At 32.5% G+C, this 26,404-nt stretch overlaps 1 long non-coding RNA gene across 1 annotated transcript in view; it reads right to left on the bottom strand.

Annotated features, from left to right (window-relative positions):
• The window catches only part of LOC136848147 (uncharacterized), a 381,745-nt gene that overhangs the window by 216,811 nt on the left and 138,530 nt on the right, over positions 1-26,404 (bottom strand). Inside the window, exon 2 of the long non-coding RNA XR_010855945.1 lies at positions 23,704-23,758. This is a non-coding gene — a long non-coding RNA (uncharacterized lncRNA). The remainder of the gene's footprint in view (positions 1-23,703; positions 23,759-26,404) is intronic.

Raw genomic sequence — 26,404 nt, 5'->3', positions numbered from 1 at the left:
AGATAGAGAAAGAAGAAATGAGAGAGAATGAATAATAAAGAAACGAGACAGGGAGAGAGAGAAGTTTTGCCAAAGACAATAGATCTCTCGAGAATGACAGGCATAAAGTGAAAAGTGAGTCATATAAACCATACAAACATGCTCGTTCATGATGAACAACATAAAAGAAAAAGAATTTACAGTAAATATCAAGTGTTCTCAATTGTTCGACTCGGTTACAGATTCACATTACCTCTGGAATGCTTCAACAAAACTCATATATTCCAACAGAATGCCAAAGGTGACCGATTCCTGTTAGAGCTTGGAAGACCACAATGGTAACCTCGAGACCCTCTGGGAGTCGTGAATCTGATGGTGATCATAATCATTTCACAAGTCCGGCGACCACTGAACATTTTACTGTTATTGAATCGCCGGTCGGTTGTCCCATTGGGAAACGCCTGTCACTTAACTGGCAGACAGGAAGTATGAAAGGTCGAAATGTAGTCGTGTCGCTACAATTTCACTTTGAAGTCACAGGTACTTGATGCTGCATCTCCGAACTGTGTCAAAATGTTCTGTACAAATTCATGCGTACTAGTTTGATCTTTGGATCGTAATGAGTAATTTATCAATACAAAGCTGATACAATAATAGGATATTTTTGCAGTATAGCTGTGAGAGATCTGTAGTGTTCTACGATTTCTTTAACATCTGTACACGTCTACACAGTCATAGACAGTCACACACATATACATACATACATACACACACACACACACACACACACACACACACACACACACACACATATATATATATATATATATATATATATATATATATATATATATATATATATATATATATATATTGTGATAATAAAGGCTATCTCAAATTGATAACAAATATAATATATATATATATATATATATATATATATATATATATATATATATATATATATATATATGATTAAAGCTATCTCAAATTGATAACAAATATAATATATATATATATATATATATATATATATATATATATATATATATATATATATATATATAGTTATCAATTTGAGATAGCCTTTATTATTACAATATAGATTTTTCTCCAGAGTAAACGTCGAGATTGTATAACTTTAGAAATGCTTGTAGGGTGAGTGCATACGCCACCTTGCTTACTATTTCTATGGCCATGTGTCAGTCCAATTTTTAACTGCCTGACATGACTTGTAGTTAGAGCAGTTAGCGATTTTCAGCTGATGTTTCTAGACGGTACCGATAATAACCTCTTCTACGGTTATTTGTTTATTATGTTTCTATGTCTAAGGACTTGCCGAGTAAGACTGAGAAAGAAAATTCTTGAGCATTAGCTTTCATAGTCACTTTCCTGGAATCTTATTTTCATTCATTCCATTTTCCACGTTAATATCCCACTCGACTCAAGGGAGGGCTATCCATAACACGTCCGGATATTTAGTATCTACATCCATAAGTTATTAAGCATGCTAAATTTTTACGTAGTCTTCACCCACCTTCGATACTTAACATTTTCAGTTATTTATCAGGTTCTTTTTACATGCTGAATTTTACGTCCACGTATTCTTTTAATCCTGTCTCTTAGTGTCGATTTGGGCTCAGTGATTATCAGTTATGTCATTTTCATATTATATCATATCTTATTAGATACGTAACTTATATCTAATGAAAGAAATGTTTGCAGCATTCTCAGTTTCAGTAAGTATGTCTTTCCTTAATATGTTTACAGAGTCACGCTAATAGTACAATCCTGTATGGATAGCCGTGGGAGTGGGTGTGAATGTCTGCATACAGTTGCAAGACAGATTACATAATTAACTCATTAAAGCACTAAATTTTTAACAGAAACGAAATCAAACGTTTTTGGAAATTTCTTAATGACTCTAAGCTATGAAAGTACCTCTCTCAAATTTTTTGGCTTTGGTGCATCCGACGTTATCTTTTGCCCTCGTCTCTACACGTTGAATGTTTCAGTATATGCTGCCATCTGTAGGAGAAGATGAAATCTGCTGCTGAACAGACAATTCTGAACAGATAGTGACGTAGTCCTAAAAGAATTCTGACTCCTGAAAAGAATTCTAATCTGATGGAAGACTTAAATTAATAAGCCCTTATCCCAATCCATCAAATCATCAACCCTAGTCCAATTAATTTCTCGTCATTCCTAACTGAGTTTTTAAGGAAAAGTTTCAAATTGGATGTAAAGTTCGATTGTTTTCTCCAAGAAAAATGTTGGTCCAGAATGAGCGAGTTCTGATAACCAAGGAATTTTCTACTGGATAAATTAGTTTTGATTTTACGCATTTGTCTTTAGAAGTCAATCGTGTCCATATAATCCCTATCAAAAGACAGGCAGTCAGACAGACCAAGAGATTAACGGGATTTTTATACTTTACTGGCTTCCAGTATTGCAATTTTCCAATAAATTCCAAGCCCCTGTATGTATATATATATATATATATATATATATATATATATATATATATATATATATATATATATATATATATATATATATATATATATATATATATATATAATATTTGTGTGTATATACACACATACATACACACACACACACACACACACATATATATATATATATATATATATATATATATATATATATATATACAATATAGGGCTTGGAACTTATTATAAATATACAATCGGGGCTTTGAAAATTGCAATATTGGAAGCCAGTAAAGTATAAAAATCCCGTTAATCTCTTTTGAATATTAAAGGAGAAGTAAAAAAATTCTAATAAGAGTATATTATAGATTCTGTGCTCAGATTTATCCAGCCTTGTGCTGTCAGCGAAATAAATTATGTAAATGACTTGTGAAAATAGATGCTTAATAGGCTTGACTGAAATCCCCTTAACCATAAGTACCTATCAGATGGAGAAACGGCATTTACAACAGACGGTCCTGTAAAGTTTCAGGAAGCCGGGAGGACTAGGAAATAAGTTTTTTGTAGGAAAGATGAAACACTCTACGGGATATATCTGCCATATTTCAGTTACTAGTTGAACTGATCGAGCAACCAACACAAAAAGTCTGTAAGTCACAGGTAGTCGGAAAGAAAAGGGGAAAAATTAAGTTATGAACAAAACAACAGTGTGGGCGAAATTCTAATCACCCTTTGATAAAAAATTATAATAAATAAGAAAATAACAACAAAAGCTACCTTAAACATAATAACTAAAAAAAAGAGGAAATTAAAAAGCCCTTATAAAGAAAGCTTTATTTTATGTAAAGTTGCCGATATTGAAGTTGGCATCATCACTTCGAAAAATTTAATTATACATGTTCTGGTAAAATGTGTGTATATATACATATATATATATATATATATATATATATATATATATATATATATATATATATATATATATATATATATATATATATATATATATATGTGTGTGTATATATATAAATATATATATACATACATACTGTATATTATTTATATATATTTGTACACACACACACACACACACACATATATATATATATATATATATATATATATATATATATATATATATATATATATATATATATATATATATATATAATGTGTGTGTGTGAGTGTGTGTGTAACAGGAGGAGGGAAAAAAGAAATACTGTTTTCACGTGGAAGATTCAAATGCTGATATTTTTAAGTCATTAGCCCGGAGCCAAAGCGCTACAGAGCACCATCTAAACGTAATTCCTGCCGTTGTCACTTTCAATATCTATAAGATTTGTCTGCTAAATATTTATGATTCTCCTGCTCTCTGCGTTAGTTGCTTTATATTTCTGTTTGAAATAAATGTTCAGACACGTTTGAGTTTCTACGTATTACAGTTTGCAATTTATGACCTGAAAGTACTTCATTTTGTGATTTCATATATTATGATTTCGTCATTAAGAATATGATCAGTTTGAATATCCATCTATACTTGCTTTTTAATTTATGGAATATATCACTGTAACTTTCGTACATTCCAGTTTTAAATTATAGATCACGCAGTTCTCTTTTATACAGAATTTCGATATTATAGAGAAAATTATATAGTCAATTATTTCAAGTTTTCTTAAAATGTAATTTGTAAAGCGTAAGTCAAAAACTTTGATTATTCATACATTACATTTTCAAACTTTGAAACTATTATCAGCAAATAGCCATGCATTTTAGTTTTTAAATCAGAGAAATTCAAATTTTCAGTGCTTGCTCATTTTATTATTAGTATTTCAGGTGTGTGTGTCTAGATGGATAAATAGACAGATAGATAGATTTGGGTGTGTCTTTATGCATGTTTGTGTGCGTAAGCCGACAAGAGCACTGCAGGTCCCCTCCGGAAGATGCAATTTCGTAGGAAGCAGCATATTGTAGACCAACTTCCCCCATAAGGTACTTAATAAGAAGTAAGGGGCTGTGTGCCTTAACTTTGGCAATTGCGCCGTTAATGTCACAAAAAATCTTATTTTTCATATATAGTAATAACAATGTTATTACAAAAGTTTACTGAAGCTTTTAAACTGAATAGCCACTTTTGCGTCGTAAGCTGTTATGAAAAAAAAAAGAAACACTGTAGGTTCGCAATATTATTATTATTATTATTATTATTATTATTATTATTATTATTATTATTATTATTATCTGAATCTGACTTCTTACTAAAAATGGATGGTTCCAAATGACGTTTTACTCCTTAATGTTTTGGGAAGAACATGCAAGCCGCGAGTCCTTCTGACCGACTACCGTCCGCAGAATTCCCTGATTTATAGAATAAGAGCTGACAGATTTTAAAGGAAAGCGCCCACACCTACATCAAGAAATGTGCTTTCCCGTCTAAACTTCAGTCGTCCTTTGGGGTATGCTTATTTAAAACTAATTAAATCTCATTATTCAGTCCTTTACGTATTTTACGTTAATTAATCAACTAATAATCACCCCAACCCATCCCACTACCTATCTCCCCCTCCCCTCCTTCCGTTCCCCTGATGCTGAGTTGCATCCGAGTGTTCTATGGCATAAATACGAAATTTTGTGTTGCAGGGATAGCTCACTATAAATATATGTACGGACAAATATTAAAAAATGTTATATCCGATAATTTTTTGAAGGCGATACGAACTTCTGAACCATAAGGAAGTGCTGACTATATCTATATGCCCAATATATATTTGTCTTCAATAAATAGGAAGTAAATCAATACCGGAACCAACAATAACGACCATCTGAATGGTCTTTTGTTTTATTTACCGGAATTTCAGTAATATTTTGATTTATTCATGGCTGGGAATCTTTTCCTCTCATTTTTTTTATTTAGCAGTAATAGAAGATTGTTTTGTCATATTTTGTCTTGCAGGGAGTATTTGGTTTTATTTTTTCTTAACTGGTAATCCTAACCTCATAGCTTTTTTAATGGATCAGTTTTTCTCGTTATGCTTTATATCGAGGACTCTTAAATTTTCTTTTAACCAATTACCAATTTCATATGTTTTCCTTAATTTTATTCTCTAATTTTCCACTATTTGGAAGTCGAAAAATTTATTTGATTTATCAACTAACATGTGTATGGAAAGAGAGAGAGAGAGAGAGAGAGAGAGAGAGAGAGAGAGAGAGAGAGAGAGAGAGAGAGAGAGAGAGAGAGAGAGAGAGAGAGAGAGAGAAGATGAAATCAAAATACAGTGATATATATGATTTTTAGTCTCCTTTTCTCACAACAACGTTTGTGATAACATTACCAGTGAAAAAAATGAAATGTTACTTTACGATTTGGAATTAAAAGCGGCCCTAAAAGACTATCAACAAAAATGTTTCTCACAATATAGTAGCCAAGTTTCTTTCGTAAGCTGATCACATTCCATTTTTTAAGCAAAAGGAAACTGGATACTCATCAAAATTTTTCTAGAATTTAGTAATTTTCATGTTTTATAAACACTTTCCTCACCCTTTACGTTAAAAGTCTCACTCGTCTGGCCTACGACGCTTTCTCACTTGACATTTTATTTCATGGTACAATGAAAGAACTTTAACTCTGAATTTTTCATAATACTAAAAATATTATTCGACTACAGTGTTCAATAACACTTCCTAATTATGGTAGAACGCGTTATGATTGTCAAAAAAATTATAATTTTAATTTTATAAATATTCCTTGAGGGGGGAGCTGGAAGTAATATTGTTTGTTCCTTCCATTTCCTTTTATTTTCTTAAATTATCAAAATATACTACTCACATAAATGGAGTTCTTATTAGATAAGACTCAATGGCAATTTTAACTAGCCAGTAGTTGTTGAATGTAAGCGCCTGGCTCTTCTCTTACATTTGGGGATTATGACCGATACGAGAGAAAAACCTCAAATCCCGGTGTTAAAGAAAGTAAAAGTATCTGAATTAAATGTGATTCTTAGTATCTAAATTAAGTATGAATGAATCAATCCCAAAATATACCAGCTATATACCACTTTAATTTACACGGAATTTCTCTGGTTCCTTCATTCTTTTTCGTAGAGAAGAGAAATGTTTAAGGCCAAAATTTCCACAGCGCACATTATATATGTTCTGAAAATAAATAAAAATTAGTTCCCCATCGATGGGTATGAGAGAAATAGCTTTTTCTTCTATAGGACTGGAAAGTCACAAAGTTCCATTAAATATTCCAAAACACACACACACACACACACATATACATATATATATATATATATATATATATATACACACATACACACACACATATATATATATATATATATATATATATATATATATATATATACATATACAATGTGTATATATATTTATATATATATATATATTTATATATATATATATATATATATATATATATATATATGTGTGTGTGTGTGTGTGTGTGTGTGTGTGTGTGTGTGTACACGTACATATACATGGTGTAGCGTTAATTTTATATATGACGTGTAAATATGTGCAACAAAATCAAAAAATTGTTATACGTAGAAAAATTATAATTTCTTTTTCATTATTCTAAAATCAAAAACATCCATCATATGAGAAGATTAGAGCTGTTAAATCACTTCGTTTGTGAGGAAATAATATTTTCATCTACTTTTCATAATCAGCTTATAACAGCTAGGAATACGATCTAAAACTATTATTTTTATATATTTTATTCCAAAGCCTGTGGAACAATGTCATCTTACACACAAACATGCACATGCACATACGCACATACACACACATATACAGAAATAGATATATTCGTTACGTTATACATATCCTAAACTTCTTTGAAAGACATTTTGCTCCCTTTTCATACTGTAATATAATCCTCAAAGGGGTCTGTCCTCTCAGTCCTAGATATATCAAATAGATGAATTTAAAGTTATCACCATTTTCATGAATCGACGGATTTATAAGGAATTTTGGAAGTTATAATCTTTTGGGTTACAGTTTTAAAGGAAGTGAATTCACGATACTTTCGTCAATTTCCCTTTATTTAATGTTACCTCTCTCATGTATATTAAATTATTGTATTGTCGGGAATTTTAATATTATTTATTTCACAAAAATATAGGAGTTATCACACACAGAATAATAAACAACTAAGTTTTACCGGTACTTGGAGAAAGGCGTAATAATATTATCTTTCTGTTATAGTTTGTAAAATTTTATATTTTATGCCATTGTGACATATTAAGTACAGTTTAAAACGCGTAATTAAGTACTCTCTTCGAGGTAAGAAGAACCACTGTAACTTTAGTTCAGAATGTTCGTTTGATGATCATTAAGAAGAAATCTCGATCGGAACCACTGAAATATAAATATGTCAGGAATCTGTCTTAGCATATGAAAACGAGTTAAATCCATATATCTGGTGCAAAAGTGCTTTAATTTTCATCTAAATATAAAGCTAACTAAGATTAAATACTCATCACATCACTTTCATTTTCTTGTGGGCAAATTCTTGAATTTCTTTTTTGCACAAATTGTATTCGAATAACAGAAAATAAGACGGAAGCGCAATCTTTCATTATCTTGAAAATATCTAACGACTAAATAGTAAATAAAAGTAATTGAAAATGCCTTATGTCCACACTAACTCTTGTTCGTAGAGCAGCCGGAAGTGATGATAATGGCGATGAAGAGATATAAATGATCGTGAATAAAATAAAAAGTTTCGCAGTAACCGCTCGAAAAATATTTGAAAAGTCTACGTAGTTATCATACCGTGATTCACTTACTATGGACTAGCAAATAAGAACATTATATATCAAGAGGGTAGGGGATTGATGGAGGAAAGGGAAATATTTGAAGTAAGAGAGAAAGTGAGGTTGTTGCCTTAACTAAGAAGACATGAGGAGAACTTACAGACTTTAGTATATTTGTTTGTAACCTGAACGAAGACTGCAGACTTCCCCGTGAAGCTGAAGAGAAAGAAAAGTAGAGAAAAAATAATAGGTAATTGAATGGCAATAACCGAAAATAAATACACAAAGAACAAAACAAAGAATAAATAACTAAATAAAACAACACTAATAGAAAAAAAGGAATTGAAGAATTTTTTCGTGGGAGGAAAAGTAAGAAATATTTGTGGGAAAATCCTCCAGATTTCAGTCATTCCAGCTTAAGTGAGGCCAGAGCTGCTTTGAATGAGCTTTTCTGTGCAGTAAGCTTTTAAAAGGTCCTACTGAGTTATGGACAGCGAGCAACATTCTTATCTACAGAGAGAGAGAGAGAGAGAGAGAGAGAGAGAGAGAGAGAGAGAGAGAGAGAGAGAGAGAGTTTTACAAGGAGAGGTTACTGTCCAACCCTCTAAGAAAGTAGGAGCAGAGAAAGTTAATAAAGCCTCGAGTGTTTTCAAGAATGTGTCTTTATAAGTTGCAGGGCGTAGGAGACCTTTCCGGATAGATCTCTTTTAAAAAGATCGTTTCCGGGCTATCGACTACTTGCTCAGTGTTTACATAGTCTTGGGCTGTCTATTATTAATTGCCAACCGCACAAATCTCAAAATGGCAAATGTGTTAATGACGAATCCAAATTCGTCGCTGTTTCCTTTGAAATTTTATCCAGCTGGAAGTTGGCGGTTTTGATATACTTCTCGATGTTTGCTGGGCCTTCAAAAAATGCTTGTCTGACCGAACATTCCTCTTGTTGTTGGCAATATTCAATAGCTCTGAGCTTTAGTTAGGTAAAGGATAAGCCCGGAGCGATGCTTTCCGCACTGTTTTGCAAGCTCTTTTTTGCAAGGGCTTTTGGTTCTTCATTTTCCTGAATTTCGGAGTTCCACTCTTTATTCACAGGAACCCGGAGATAGCAGATCTGGGAAGTGACTGGCATCTCGATTTCGAGTATATTCTTTGGGCAATGCCAAACGGTATAGCTTTGTCCCCCTCTGGAGGAAAAAATCGCTGAGGCACAAGGCAGTTCGTAAGGTTTTCCGAGATCCAAAACACCTGTTATGGAACCTTCACTGTTAATGATTGCCAGGACGTTTGTGATGCATTCTTGTGGGCCAACGCTGCCCTTACAAGCGGTGGTCCACTTTTCCAAATTACTCTTTTCAGTACCGTTCTCTCAGCATTTTTTTTTCCTGTATAGCTTACTAGAAATATGAGTCTGTGGTAACTAATTTCCCTCAGTTCAGTGATAAAATTTTTGTTTTGCGGATTCCATAGCCATGGCCTGACACACTCTAAATATATTTTTTGTTAATTATGAGTAGGTCAACTTCTTTTGCTAGTTTTCCAAATTTATTAACTATCCCCCAACCCCAACACCATGCTGCGGGATATGCTTGCACTTGGAACTGTAAGTTTTCCTTTTTTTGGAGGGATGGGGGTGAGGGGATGGCACTTTCCAATTCCTTCCCTGGACGGTCTTCTCACCTATTTCTTTACTTTATCCATTCAAACAGTCACGTAATCTCAGATTTGGAAAGCTTCATTCCAGTCACTTTTTTTAAATCAGATATTTATGATTTTGTAATTGCCACAAGGGCTTCTTAACTTCTCGATAACTTCACACATCAATGCTTGCCACTATTGTCACTAAAAAGCCTATGACCCCGATAAAGAAAAAAATGAAGAAAATCTGACGCCGCTGCTGAATTCGAATAGCCGCCGATACGTCAAAAAGAGGTTGACGTGAAACCCGAAAATCTTTTAATGTTTCGATAGCCACAAATCACATTACCAATATCCAAGTGTTCTTAGTCATCGTTAATCTCATGGGCTATACTCCTTGAGGAAAATCATATTTCATTAATTACAACAAGTTGTACCATTATATATTGTTTAGTTTTCTGAAAAGAAAACTATTGCCGGTTTTTTATGTCCGCATTTATATATATATATATATATATATATATATATATATATATATATATATATATATATATATATATATATATATATATATATATATATATATATATATATATATATAATATATATATATATGTGTGTGTGTGTGTATGTGTGTATATGAGAGAAGGAAAAAGACTCCTGATAAACTGAACACAACAGGTTCGTCTCTGTTGGTTGGTCAGAATCAAAAGGGTCACATCAGGCTTGTTATCGTCTTCAACGCCTTACTACAAGGGAAAGGGACCGTGCTGGCACAAAGCCGGCTTAATCCAAGCCAGCAACGAGACAACCACCATTTTCAAAGGTCTGTCCCTGTACACACGACAACAATGAATATTCTTCGCTATTTTTATTCTATTCCCTTCACTTCAGAGTAAAATCTGCTGAAGGCTTTTGAAGCTTCGCTGCTGCCTAGGCTTTGTGTAACAGCAAATAAAACTTAAAACTAACCCAGCACTACAAAATAAACTACCTAGGTCCTTTATTATTATTATTATTATTATTATTATTATTATTATTATTATTATTATTATTATTATTATTGTAAATATGTGAGCTAATATATATATATATATATATATATATATATATATATATATATATATATATATATATATATATATATATATATATATATATATATATATATATATATACATATATTATATATGTATATATATAAATATATATATACGTATATATGCGTGTGTGTATGTCTGTGTAAATATCTTATCTATGTAAGCTGGTGAACGGTAGGCCTACCTATTATTAGTACGAACGAGATATAAATTCAGAATCGACCGTTCTAAACTATTTACCTGTAGGAGGCTAAAAATATCAAACGAATATGAAGGAAACCATTAGAAAATATATTCCTTTTCCCCTTTGCCAAGGGAGTTTTTTTTTTTTTTTGTCTTTTATCAATTAAATTCTCTGTCCTTCGGCAACAGACTATTACGAGATCAATGATTAATTTAAAAGTATTCAGCTTTTTAGAGACAATAAATTGATAAATATATAAATGATTAAATAAAAACAGCAACCATCGGCTATATCGTCAAGTTTTAATCAAATTAATTATTTTTTTCCCATTTGTTTCCATTAACTGAATTACTTATGCAACAGCTGGAATAATTCTGTCCACTTTCCATTTTTTTTATAATTCATACACAAGGAAAATTTTATTGCAGTGACAGCAACGATTACAATAATAATAATAATAATAACAATAATAATAATACAGAAGAGGCCATCTCAATAAAGACAATATCTGTCCCGGTATTTAAACAAAAGGCGCTTTGGACGTCCGGGAGAGAAACGAACACTGTTTGCATTTCTGAATTTCTCTCTGGTAGGACAAAGTTCACCCAGCAGACTTTCCGCGAAAGATATTTCAACCATTATATTATACACCTGGATTATCGTCGTTCTCTTTATTCTTGCACAATAAGAAAGGTAAAAGCACACTGGCATACCTACGCTGCGGTACAGGCTTGCCAGTGTCTGCATTTAAGCTTATGTGTGTGTGTGTGTGTGTGTGTGTGTGTGTATATATATATATATATATATATATATATATATATATATATATATATATATATATATATATATATATATATATATATATATATATATATGTGTGTGTGTGTGTGTGTACTATCTCAAATGTCAATATCAAGAATACTGTGGACCTGATAAATAAACTAAATAGTGAACAGATTAATAGTGAATCCAGGCATGTGAGTTTTGGTGTACAGTAGTATCACTATTCACAAAGGTGCCAGTTGATGATCTGATGGGGTTTTATCAGAATTATTAGAGAACACACAGCTGGATATCCCATTTCCTAAAAGCACTTTAACTGAACTGATTGAATTATGTGTGAAAGAATGTAAATTTTAATCTAATGGTAAATTTTACTTAGAAAATTTTGGTATGGCAATGGGAAATCCTCTATCCCCAGTGTTAAGTAACTTATATATGGAATTTTTTGAAAAGAAAATATTAAAAAACATAATTCCACGCAATGTAACAAGGTTTAGGTATGTTGACGACATAATTTGTATATGGCCAGGGAACGAAGATGTAAATAACTTTTTTGCCAAGTTAAATCAATTAGTATCATCAATTAAATTCACTATGGAAATGGAAAATGATGGGTGCTTACCCTTTTTGGATGTACTCGTACGAAGAAATAGTACGGGGTTTAAATATAGTGTGTATAGAAAACCTAATAACCTAATATTTCTTCCTATGCGCATTTCTATTCCGGACAAAGGTTAAGAAATCAGTGTTTTCATCTATGGTTTTAAGAGCATTACGTGTATGTAGCCCTGAATATACTGATGAGGAAATAGATAAGTTTAGGAATACAGGCAAGAAATTGAAATATCCTGACAGTGTATTAAACAGTGCATTAGAAGCGGCAAAAAAGACTGTGTATCAAAAACAAAAGGAACCTTACAATATGAAAGATATTCCCATCTTAAGAATTTTGGTGTTAATGTCGCATTCAAGAACAATAAAACAATGAAACATGTACTTATCAAGAACTCTCCCAACAATACTAAAGGGTGTGTATATACAATTCCGTGCAAGTCTTGTGACAACTTTGATACTGGCCAAACAGGTAAAGCACTGGAAAAGCGAATAGAACAGCATAAAAAAATGTTTGAGATATGCACAGGAGAATAGTGGTATTTTTGTACATGATAGTGAGAACAATCATGCTATCAACTGGGAAGGGGCAAAAAGGATTGTATATTCTAATAACGCACTGGAAAGGAATATCATTGAATCTAGCTTTATAAAAGAAAGTTGCAGCCATAATATGAATATCAGTCAAAGGATGTATAAACTTGATCCCTTAATATCAAAATGAATTTGTAAATTGTTTCAATTTTAAGGTAGGCAGTAGAGATGTATGGAAATAAGATTATCATATTTGTAAACACAGTACGGGGGCAGCAGTGCTAATGAGTTTTCCAAACCCCGCCTCCCTGACTCCTGTCAGGTGTGGATCTGATGTTGCCTAAGGTCGGTATGTTTATCAGTATTGTCCCCTGAGAGTATATTGTGATTTTTAGCCAAATGAGTTTTGAAGGCCACCCCTACCTTGACACCGGCCTGTGGGTGGATATGTAGTCGCAAACGGTTGTGTATGTTCGTCAGCACTGTTTCTGTAGTATATATATTTGTGACTTCTAATACTCTGTATCAGTCCTTCATCAATGGCTTGGAAATGAAGTCGAAACCGGTCAGGACCTGCACCCCGTCTCTGTCTTTATCTATTTATATATATATATATATATATATATATATATATATATATTAAATAGACAAAGACAGAGAGAGAGAGAGAGGGAAGAAGGAGATCAGAGATTATCCGAACATGCTGACCAGGCAGCACAGGTCAAAGAAAAAAAAGGTGTTAGTGGACTTCAAATCTTGAAAACAAACCAATATCTTAATGTAAGAGTGATTAAATCTTCCTAGAAATGGCAAGGTAGGCATATAATTCAACGTAACAAAATTAGGCGGGCTAAGGGTCGACTTACTTTTTATTTTAGTAAAACAGAAACCTTGTCACATACCTTTCCTGCCTTTACTGCAATATGTTATCAGAATGTGTTATCGTGAAGACTGGTTTTCTGGATATTGAAAACAACATCTTCAACAAATAATCAAACTTCTCTGATTTATTTGTATATTTTAGAATAAATCCTCAAAATGACAATTTTTTAGACCAGGTGTGTATGGGGTTAATAGAGAATTAATAACAAAATTTATTTCAAATACATGTGATGTATCAAGCGCTCATATAATCACTAGCACTTAAGCTTACATTAATATATGATATGATTTCTCACTTGTTTCTTTATTTCTTATATAAAATGCACATCATAACTTAAAGTACAGCCAGGGGGTCACTGTGCATCAAATCATGTTTAGAAAGTTTTTAATAAAAATATTTAAAATTTACTATTCACAGTTCAGTCTCTGTCTTGTCTTGTATGATTTCACTTATTGTACAGACTTTCTGAAATGCATACCTTGAAGTACTCACAGTATCCAGACTGGAAACAGTTTATTATTAGCATTTTGTGTAGTCAACGTTCCTGGTTTACAGTGATCAAATCAGTGAAAAAATTTGGGAACAGAAGTTTAAGTCTATTTCAATATAAACCGAATTTCCCTGAGGTTATACGGCTCCATTGCTAGGTATCTATTTTGAGATCGCTTCTTTCACTAACTTCATAATGGGGAATCTTTCCAGTATTTCTGTGTTTTATGTTATTTCGTATAAACTTGTAATTCAAGAAGAAGTTGATATTGGTTCTTTGCCATTAATGTGAGCAATTTCGGTTTCTCCTTACTTTACTTCTGTCTTTATATTTTAAAGTCTTGCCAAGTAAGGGTGCACAGTCACTGCCTTCGTTAGCCTTTTTTCTTTTTACATAAAAAACATCAGTCATAATTTTATTACATTCATATCAAAAGGAATTTAAGGGAGTGGAGAGACATTTCACTTGGGGATACTAAGACTAATTTGAGAGAAATGACCAGAATCCACTCAATGATGTCTATTTCATTTTCCAAAATGTTTCAGCAAATATTTAACTTTCGTCGTAAAGAATTATAGATACTAGGGCTTTACTTCAAGGTAATAAGTCAGTAAATCATTTATATGGAATAGGAAAATAGTCATGATATAAAAAAAAAACACAAACATCTTGGATGGTAAAGGATTTTTTTTGTTTTTGTTACCAAGTAATGTCATGGAAAAAAATTCACTTATATTTCCATTAGGTAAATTTCTGATACTTCGGCTTAATAATACCAACGAATGATATCAGGAAAGAGAAAAAACGATTTTCGGTGGCAGAACCAACAATTTTATTTCAACTTTTTTAAAGAATTTTTCTAAGGGAAGACGACTGTTCCATCTTTCTTTCAGCATGCGGGCGACATATCTACATCTTTTCAATAAACTCAAGTAAAGCAAGATTCTTTTTATCTAGTAATCTATATAGAACTGGCAGAATTAGATAACGAATAAAAAAAATACAACATAGGACTGAATCATTTCCAAGAGCAGGAGATATCACAAACTGAATAGACTATAAACTTAGTTTGCTCTTTTAGTTTTTTGCAAGTTATGAAACCTCACCAGTTTCCTGGAATTACTGAATTACAGAAATCAAGGACGCTTCCTAACAGCAGCGAGTTATACAAATTAGATTTCTTAGAAACAAACATATTTGACAAACATTTTCAAGAATTACGAACAACACATGATTCTGTAAAGAAATCATAAATTTTCCTGTTAATTTTATATTCCAATTTTGTCTTCGTTCTCATCCCTTCAACATCCAATATATTATTCCTGAAACAAACGTGATGAACATATTCCAACTGAACGAGACTTTCTCTACGAAAAAAAAGTTATGGAACTTATGAATTACACTCTTCCAATAACTGAGACCCGGAGTGTTTGCCTCAGGCCTGAACGGCCAAAATCAACAATGGAGTTCCTTGAAACCTCGGTCCAGTAAATATCGGAGTAGTGTGGACATTATTGGATATTTTCTCTTTCTGAGGAGAAAGAAGAAAGAAGTTCGTTTGGCTGTAAAGAACAATGTATTTTCCATTCATGATACTTTATCGTTCTTTAACATATTCTAAATGCATGTACAGTAAGTGCATTCTTTCTTTTGCAAAAGCATCTTTTCTCAGAGCAATTCTTCATTATTTTTCTAATCTTTTTTAAATATGATAAAAAATGCTATTACCGTTACTCTGAAAAAGTAACATAACTTTCTCCCATTTTACTTTATTTTATTTATTTATTTTTTTTTGTGAAGTGTGTTCATGCAGAATTTCCTTAACGACCTTAAAATTCTATTAATGCACACTACCCAAAAAATAGAAATCACGTTTTCTCTGAATCAGTATCGCCATTACATGTAAAAATTAAATAGCTAAAATGTCCCTGAATCTCCTTTCAATTCCAATACTGTTCTGTACCTTAACCTTTCTCAATGTGATTCGATAACAGATAATTTTCTCCAATGCATATTCACTGCTAAATCATTCTGTACTTTCCATTCGTTATTGCACCCACATGTTTCATAATCTTACAGATATTATTTTCCTTTTGTTTCTTGGCCATATTGATAGCAAAGGATGTGCTCAAACATTGTTGGTGTTTCACATGTATTATTAATTGCACTGTTTACTTTTGCCTATAATTAAGCAAAACTGAATTAATTCAATGATCTCTGAAAATTCAAAATATAACCCAGTGATTTCAAAAACCATTAAACAGAAAACTCGATCGATACTTCACAGGCAAAATAACACAATCTATTTTTATAATGCCATTTGTCCTTAAAAACTTTGAGTGAAAGAGATTCGAAAATTTTCACTTACTAAGTATCAACAACAAAGAAAACATACCAGGTATGTCAGTCATTGGTGCTGAACTGAAAAGAGAAAAACTCGAATAAAAATGCAAAAATGAATACAATCACTATTAACAAAACGGACACTGCTGACATATACCTGACGTCCAATGATACAGCGCCCTCCAAATATTAAACTTCCAAAGGTTGTTCATCGTAATTATTGCTATAAAACAGACAAAAGATTCATTACGGATATGAGTTCCCGGTGTTTATTTTTTCCGATGCCATTCTTCGATATTTATTTATAGAAAAGAGTACGTTTTGTATCAGCATATAAACATGCTCATACCAACACACACACACATGCACACATAAAACATATAAAGTTTGTTCGCCATATCTGGCACAAGTTTGTTCGACGCAACTGGCACATGTTTGTTCGACGCAACTGGCACATGTTTGTTTGACGCAACTGGTACATCTATCTATCTATCTACATATAGATAGATAGATAGATAAATGAGGTCCTGTTAGTAATTCTACTAATGCACAGAACAATTGTGTATGTGATAAAGTTAATATATATATATATATATATATATATATATATATATATATATATATATATATATATATATATATATATATATATATGTGTGTGTGTGTGTGTGTGTGTTTGGGGGATTATACAGCATATTCAAACGCAGGTAAATAATATTATGGAAATAAAATAATAATAATAATAATAATAATAATAATAATAATAATAATAATAACAACAATAATAATAATATACAGCCACTGAAATTTCTCAGACAGAACTACAGATCCCGACCATATTCAATAACCTTCAGCGACAGCTAAAAGGGTCACGGAGTGACTGAAAGCAATTATAATCATCGTAAGAAATCGTTAAAAAAAACTGCTGGACAAGCGGCTGTCGCAAGCTATTTGCTTTGAGATTATTTTTTTTTTTCTCCAAAACTCAATCTGTGTAACTCTATTAACTTTCTGAAATTGCATCAAGTCCAGAATACGGCTGGATTATGATGCAAGAGCCGGTGATATCAGTAAAAATAGACTTCAAAGGCTCGTAACGTTCTCCACCAGATTTTCCCTCGGTCTTTTGCTTCTCAGGTCTCATTGTGACCCACCGCCTCTTCAACAGGGTTCACAGGGTCGGTTGTAGCTGCTGAAAAATGATTTTCTCTTAGGCATGATTTCTTCATTTTGCCTATGAGAGATAACCATGGTTATATGTCTGTGTGTATGTATATATATATATATATATATATATATATATATATATATATATATATATATATATATATATATATATATATATATATATATATATATATATATATATATATATATATATATATATATATATATATATATATATATATATATATATATATATATATATATATATATATATATATATATATATATATATATATATATATATACTTCAAGGGCTCGTAAAGTTCTCCATCAGATTTTCTCTTTTCTGTTGAAAGATTTCTCCACAGGATCGGTTTTTTGCTTAAAAATGATTTTCTCTTTTGACAGATAAAAGATTTATCCATTTATATACAGATAATATGTTTATATATATATATATATATATATATATATATATATATATATATATATATATATACATATACATATACATAAAAGTGAATGTGTATATTTGTTTGTCCACTATGCAAACTGGAAACGCTTGACAAACCCGGACAAAATTTTGCACACGGCTTCTATGTTACCCAAGGAAGGTTTATAACTCAAAATTAAACCCTTACCCCGTGACAGACATACGAACACAGACAAAACAAATGAAATGTTCGTTTTTACGTCACCTTTTCCTTCAACTTTCTGGGTTAATTCTCATTTTCCACTGACGCTTCAACTTTTATTCCAGGCGCTGTCAGACGTATGATTTCATTAAACTCCGCCCACTGCAAACACTATCATCAGTTTAGTACATCCAAAAAATTCAACAGATATGTTTGACTGTGTTAGAATGACTTTCTTTTAGTCATAAAGCAATGTAATTCAAAATATAACTTCTACCACCACACCAGTCAGACCTTACAATTTTCGCCCGCGGAGATATTTCTGTCACAGGCTTACCCCCTCATTAAAAAAACTACCCGCGTCAAAATTACCACATTTTTTCAGTGTTCATATAAAGCCAAACGTATCTTAATCATACCCTGCCAATAAAATACAAATTCTCAAGTACCTTGTGGTATTACCACCATCATGTCTAAATACTTAATCCATGAAAAATAACTGTAGTTATGGGCATAACTTTGGCGATCAGAACTAATTCATTACCATCCGCGCAAGCATATTTGCAGACTACATGCTTCTGTAACAAAACTACCCCCATTAAAAATTACTTGCGACGGAATCGCCATATTTTTTTCAGTGTTCATCTTAAGCCAACCATATCTTAATTGTACCTTGCCAATAAAATACAAATTCTTTAAGTACCTTGAGGTATCACCTTATATCGACAATTTCTATTAAGGCCGATGCTAGGAACTGGTGGGCCCAATTAGAAAATTCAAAGTCAACGACATTCAGTCTCCCCCCTCTCTCTCAAAACTCCGTTTTCTGTAACCTGAGACGCCAACAGCTGCTATGGACTATTTGTCACTATTATTATTATTATTATTATTATTATTATTATTATTATTATTATTATTATTATTATTATTATTAGAGAAATTAAGACTTTTTATGTCTAATATAAAAATGATTTTCCAAGTGATAATTTTCTGTTAATATAGTATATGCATAATAATGTGAGGAATAATACTTCGTTCTTCATTTCATAGGGGAACGTAACTTCCTCTCCCCATTTATTTTCCCCTCACCCCCCCTCCCTATCCCCTATTCCCTTCATTTTTCCTCGCCCTTCCTCCCCTGTCCCTTCCTTCTCCCTTGCCCCTCCCTTACCCTCGCCCCCATTCACCGCCCCATCCTCCCCTCCCCTCTACCTACCCCTACCACTTCCCTGACCTTTCCCTCCCCTCCCCTTCTCCATTTTCCCTCCTCCTCCATCTCCTCACTACTTTCCCCTTTCCCCCGCCTTCTTCCCTCTTTCCTCCCCATTCCTCTTCCCTCCCACTACCGGTAGACTTATTCAGAGTTTTAACAGGCCTATCCGTAGGTAGTTATTCAGAGTTTTTCCAGGCAGTGCCGGGTTGGTCAGCTAGTGTGTATATACATACATATATATATATATATATATATATATATATATATATATATATATATATATATATGTGTCCGTGTGTGTGTGTGTGTGTGTGTGTGTGTGTGTGTGTGTAATGATTAATATTGGTTTATCAATTTGAAGAGGTAATGATTAATATTGGTTTATCAATTTGAGAGAGAGAGAGAGAGAGAGAGAGAGAGAGAATAATGTCAATGTTGCCGAAGTTTTCATTTTCACTAGCACAGCGGTGCATTTGGTGTTGTAACCTATTTGACCTTCACCTTTCTTTGCGGACGAAAATCGGATTTATGGGGGAGTTGCTAAATGCACTCCGCAATTCGGAGTGGCATTTCAATTACCGGGAAGAGTGATTCCTTCTTTTGTTTCAGACGTCTCGTTATGCTCAGAGATTAGCTTCTTGGGAATCGGTCTTCTTGGAAATTTGAGGTATGTACCCGCCCCCCCCCCCCATGAGAATTTGACAATGTCGCATAATTCCATTTGAATTATATTCTTCAGCTTATTATTGTGGGAGTCAAGTGAATTTAAACTTTATTCGAGGTTGTTAAATGTCACCAGAAGGGCTGCAGGGGCAAGGGACATGTCATTGCACATGCGCACATTGTGCCTTGAGGCCGCACAATCACTAGAGTATAATCAGTGCTTAAGTTCCTCCTCTGCTTACGTAAAAATAGGGTAGCCCTAATCCTCGTCGCTAAATGTATACTCTTAAGACATTACTATGGCATGAACGAATAAGCTGTTTCCTGAAGTGCTAAGGCAAACCCATTTTTCAAAAGAAAGCGGAGGAAGCACGCGATATATTTGAAGAGCCAAAGACGGAAACATGGTTGTGCAAACACTGACTCTTCATGAAACGCAATTTTCATGTAATAGTTCCGGGAACTGCGCGTTTCCCACTGCAAATATTTAACGTTGACAGAAGTAATTTTACGGTAAACTGAAAAACGCGATATCACGTCTCTGACGGTTTCGATTTAAAGTTTATGAATTTGAGTCAAATGGTAGACATTCCCGTTCTCGCGGAGTAAATGGCTTCCGTGCCCTCAGCTCGAGGCTGATTGGGACAGGTGTAGTTGTATGAGTCGTTAGCGGCAATTTGGACCAATTGCCTCAAATTACTTACTAGAGGAATGTTAATAATTTCGCCCTAATAATCCTGACCTATCTGATTCCTCTCAGGGTCACGAATGTCACCTTAATTTGTCATTTAGTTCAACCGGTATGATTTCAAGTAAGCACGAGGAGAAAGAATTGCGATTAACTGTTAAGGCGAAGCTTGAAATTCCATGGTCATGGAATAGTATGCGGCCACTTATCGACGAAAGTAAATGAAATGTAAATCAAAGTATTTGGTAATAGTAAATCACTGTCCAAACGCTTTAGACAAAAAAAAAAATAACAATAAGGTAAATTTAAACAAAAATACACAGAATGGTTCCTAATTTTTACGGCGAAATGACTGGTTGGCTGTAGTATAAGTCTAACATTACATTAAAAATAAAAAAATTTTAATGATCACAGTCAGGGAAATTTTGTAGATGCTGCAAGATACTTCCAAAAATATATCACGACTCGTTTATATAATGTGCCCTAATATTCAAGTGGTGGCAGGGAGAATCCTTTGAAGGCATTCTATTAAAGATTTCTCGCTCCGTTCTTATCCCATGAACCAAAACTATAAGCAAGAAGTTTCTGAGGCGAAACTCCTTTCCCAAGCCTTTTGAGGCAAAATCTCGAAAACCGGGTCACATTAAATGTTCTCCTCACTCCTCATGTCCCTTTACTGGAGATTAGTTATCTCGCCATTTTTGCTCTTTTATAATTTTCCTGACGAATAATATGATGCTTGAAGGCTAAAATAGTCGACCTGCTAATTCAGCAAGCTCTTTGATCTAGGTTAATTGTAAAAAAAAAAAAAAAAAAAAAAAAATAAAATAAAAATAGGCGAGAAATTATAGTCAAGCCACAGCAAATGATAAGAAAGATTACACGTCACTTCGAGAAGGCACATACTAATTTCAGCGTTTAAATATAACTACAGTCAAAGTCCAAAGACATAATGTAAGAAATAGAAAACTGTGAGTTAATTATTCGGAGGTGGATTTACGTCAAGTTAAAAAATTCACAACACGCGCTCAGACTTTATAACGATTTTGTGTGATTTTTGATTGTAGCTTTTCTTCTCTGTACCTATTTCTTTAATACTGAGTTTCATTAATAATGAATTTACGACAACGCATCTTGAACGATGGCTGAAGCCAGCTACATATAGTCTTTTAAACTATTTTCAGCAAAAAATATTCAAAAGATTTGAATACAGATGTAGGTTTGCACGGAATTTTTGTTGATATTTTAAGAACTTGAGATAGGGGGATACTGAAATCTAACTTTCCTAAATATACGAATAATATATATTATATATATATATATATATATATATATATATATATATATATATATATATATATATATATATATATATATATATTTGCTTTAGGTTTTTCTTAATGTTTATATTCTTCATGAGTATAGCCTTTTGTATCGAGTACAAATCATATATACAGAGCAAAAATATATTTATATATATATATATATATATATATATATATATATATATATATATATATATATATATATATATATATATATATAATATATATGAGAGAAGAAAACCGTTTAGTGGGATCTTTGCTTTAGGTTTTTCTTAATGTTTACAATTCAAGAAACGGTTTTCTTCACCGAGTCAAAATCATAAAGTATCCTTTTGTATTGAGTACAAATCATCACGTAATGTTTTTACAGAGCAAAAATCACGCAGCCTTTTATGTTGAAATGGAAACATGATATGGTCTTTTTATAGAGTAGTAATCATAGCATGATTTTTTATGGAATGAAAATCATAAGGTTTGTTTTAGGAAATAGATAATCATGGTACGTTTTTTATGGACTTAGGGTCATGAAGTGGTCTTATTATGGACTGGAAATCATGTTAAGGAGTAAGATTCATGAACTGTGTTTTACGGAATGGAGATATCATTCATTTTACGGCGGGGGAATCATAAAGTGTAGTCTTAATAGAGAGTATGAATGATACAATGATACAATGGTCCTTTTCTGGAGTAGGATCATGAAGTGGTCGTCGTCATTAAGTGTTATTTTACGAAGTAAAAATTATACAGTATTGTGTTCCAGGAGCAAGGATCAATAAGTGGTCATTTAAACCAATGGAAATCACGCCGTTCTCTTCTTATGGATTGGGATTCATAAAGTGGTCATTTTCGGGCATAAGAATACGAACTGAATATTAATCAGTTTTGAACACAAAGTGGTCTTGTTACGGTACGAGATCGTAAGGGGGCTTTTTAAGGAGCGAGAATCGTGACGCGGTCTGCTTATGAGGTGGTATTTATCCTGATGAGGTCTCATTAAGTGGTCGTTTTAAGAGTGGGAATCATGAAGTGATCTTTTGTTATGGGAAGAGAACGAGCTTGTATTTTTCTAATGGAGGGGAACTAGCAAAGGGAATGCTCCATTTAAAAAATGAAAATCATAAAGTGATCTTTTAAAATACGGTGATTAGCATATGATATTTTGAGATATTGGAAGGGTGATGGGATATTTTTTTTATGGGCTGGCATCCTTTTATGAAGAGAAAAATAATTATCACTTACCTTTTACTGCAACCCAGTTTCCACCGCGTGTTCTCTTGCCGCGTCTTTCAGTCATCTGTAAAAAAAATGAGTAAACAAATAGTAAAATTCCCTCCTAATAATGAACCATATTTTTGGAATATCTTCATGTAAAAGCTTATAGAAAAATGCGTTTATTGAGTGTCGTCCTTTAATTCACTTATGCAAACTCCGTGGGACACGCCATTGATCCAAGTGTGCTTGTTTTCTTTTAATGAACGTTGCTGAAGTTTTTCTTGGAACATAAACATATCGCAAAAAACCATCTAAGTATCTTCTTGGTCACGCAAATGGTTTGGTACTAATGGTACGCGTTATTTATTACGTTGGTCCAATAAATTATCTAATTCTTGGGTACTCTTTTAAAGTTTAATAAGACATTGATATATAAGACTTCTCGCCACGAAAAGGGCAGAATGCTTTAACGTTTTGTTTCTATTTTTTTCTTTACTTAAGTTACTACGTTTAATCTTTCACGAAGATGAACTTCGGTATATCACCTTTCGTGACATGTGTTCGAAGAAAAATACTTTACATATAGGAAATCGTATATACAAATACCGTCAGTACTTCAGCATCAACAGCTTTTGTCCTTGAAGTATTTGGGACGTAGTGTAACAAAATAAGATAAAAAAAATTTGTATATATATATATATATATATATATATATATATATATATATATATATATATATATATATATATATATATATATTCTTAAGAACTTGAATGATTGTATCCTTAATGTAATACTATTTTATTCAAACGGTAGAAAATCTTACTGTGAAATGTATACCTCATAAGAAAAATGGAACATACAGTAGATTACAACAATTTCTCCATTCAAGGGTGGCAGAAAGTTGAAATGCTGAGAGCTATATCCAAATTACTACCAACAAAAATGTGTATTTCAAATTCCAAGCTAACACTAAGCGATAAGGAATTGTTTCAAGGATGAAAGTAGCCTGTGCTTTTGAAGAGTTTAAGCTATATGACCTGCAGTTAGTCGACAATAGTGCACTACACAGATGGTGAGCAAAGACAAGACAAATGAACTTTATCGCAAAAATGTTAAAACACAACAGAAAGGGAAGGGAAACATATACATATGCAAACACACACTCACGCGCGCCAGTAATGATTAATGGACCTTGCGAGTTTTCAAGGCAACTAGTTATCAGCTGCAGCAGTAGCAAGCTTGGTTACCCAATACACACAGATACATTTTATATATATATATATATATATATATATATATATATATATATATATAAATATCTATAATATATATGTATATATATAACATAATATATATATATATATATATATATATATATATATATATATATATATATATATATATATATATATATATATATATATATATATATATATATATTATATAATAAATACAATATATATATATATATATATTAATATATATATATATAGAGAGAGATATATTCTTAACAAATACAAGGTGACTTACCAAGATTAAGAGAGAGAGAGAGAGAGAGAGAGAGAGAGAGAGAGAGAGAGAAAACGAAGGTGCTCGTCAATGTACATTCTCTGAGGTAACTGAATCTAAACCTGCCAGAATGTTTCTCCCTTAACGAATTCAAGAAACAGAAGAAAGAAATTGAGAATGAATAAGGAAATTCGTTCGCGTATTCCTTCGTTTCGAAATTTTTCTCCTTTCGAATATTTTCTCCAATTAGCAAAAGAAAACGATTTCCTCCTTTGTTCCACACGTGACGTCACCACTTACCATGGAGAGATAAGATTCAGGAAATGTGATTCCCGGAAAGTCGAGCTGAGGAGCTACGTTTTTTGTCGGCCGTATTTTTGTTTCCCTTTTTGATTCTCCTGCATGATAACTTAAGCGAATTGTGCCTATTAGGATTTCTTTGGAATTCAAGTCTGCAATTCATGCCTTTTATTATGAAGATAATGATGGGTAGGCGGAAAAGGGAACTATTTTTTAATAAGAAGAGACTTTGATTTAGATTGAATTTTTCTTTCCTCGTATACATTTTTCTTTACGTCTGTTTCAAATCCTACGCTTGATTATGAATCCTAATTATCCCTCAGGGAACATCGAGAGAAGTCGAAGAGGAAATTAACAAGTTATTGGGTACGTGGAAGAAGACATTACGAAAAGGAACAGATATCCTCTTAAACTCATGGATCTTTTTTATATTTGCATAATTGCAGAACGCTGCTTTAATCTCACAAAACACCGAAATTTCTGAAAATTTCCTACCTTTTCTTTTTTTTAATTCATTCCGTTTCATTATATACCATTCACAATAAGACTACTAAATTAAAGGTGTCTTCACTGGTACTGATTAGAACACTCTTGTCAGAAGCAAGTGGGAAAGAAATGTGATTATTGCAATTTAATTCAACCTTGGCCGTTGCTGTGACAAAATGTCACTTAAACCACGTTCCTGTGGCCTGTTGATACTTTTTAAGCGTTGCTTTTCAGGAGGAATTTGTCGGTTTAATGTCCATTACTTGAAGGGTCTGTGTCAACAATAATTGGTTTGTTTGTGATCATCCACCTGACTTCTATCCAAAACAAAGTTGCTCAAATTCACACATTTTGTTTTTTGGGGAGCGAGTCTGCCACAAAGACTTATATGGTTACCTTAACATAGCTGCTATTATTATTATTATTATTA

This window comes from Macrobrachium rosenbergii, chromosome 18, assembly GCF_040412425.1.
Source record: "Macrobrachium rosenbergii isolate ZJJX-2024 chromosome 18, ASM4041242v1, whole genome shotgun sequence".
In the NCBI taxonomy this organism is placed as follows: Eukaryota; Metazoa; Arthropoda; class Malacostraca; order Decapoda; family Palaemonidae; genus Macrobrachium; species Macrobrachium rosenbergii.
Note: the sequence above shows the minus strand (reverse complement) of the source record. Positions and strands in the feature narration are given on the sequence as shown.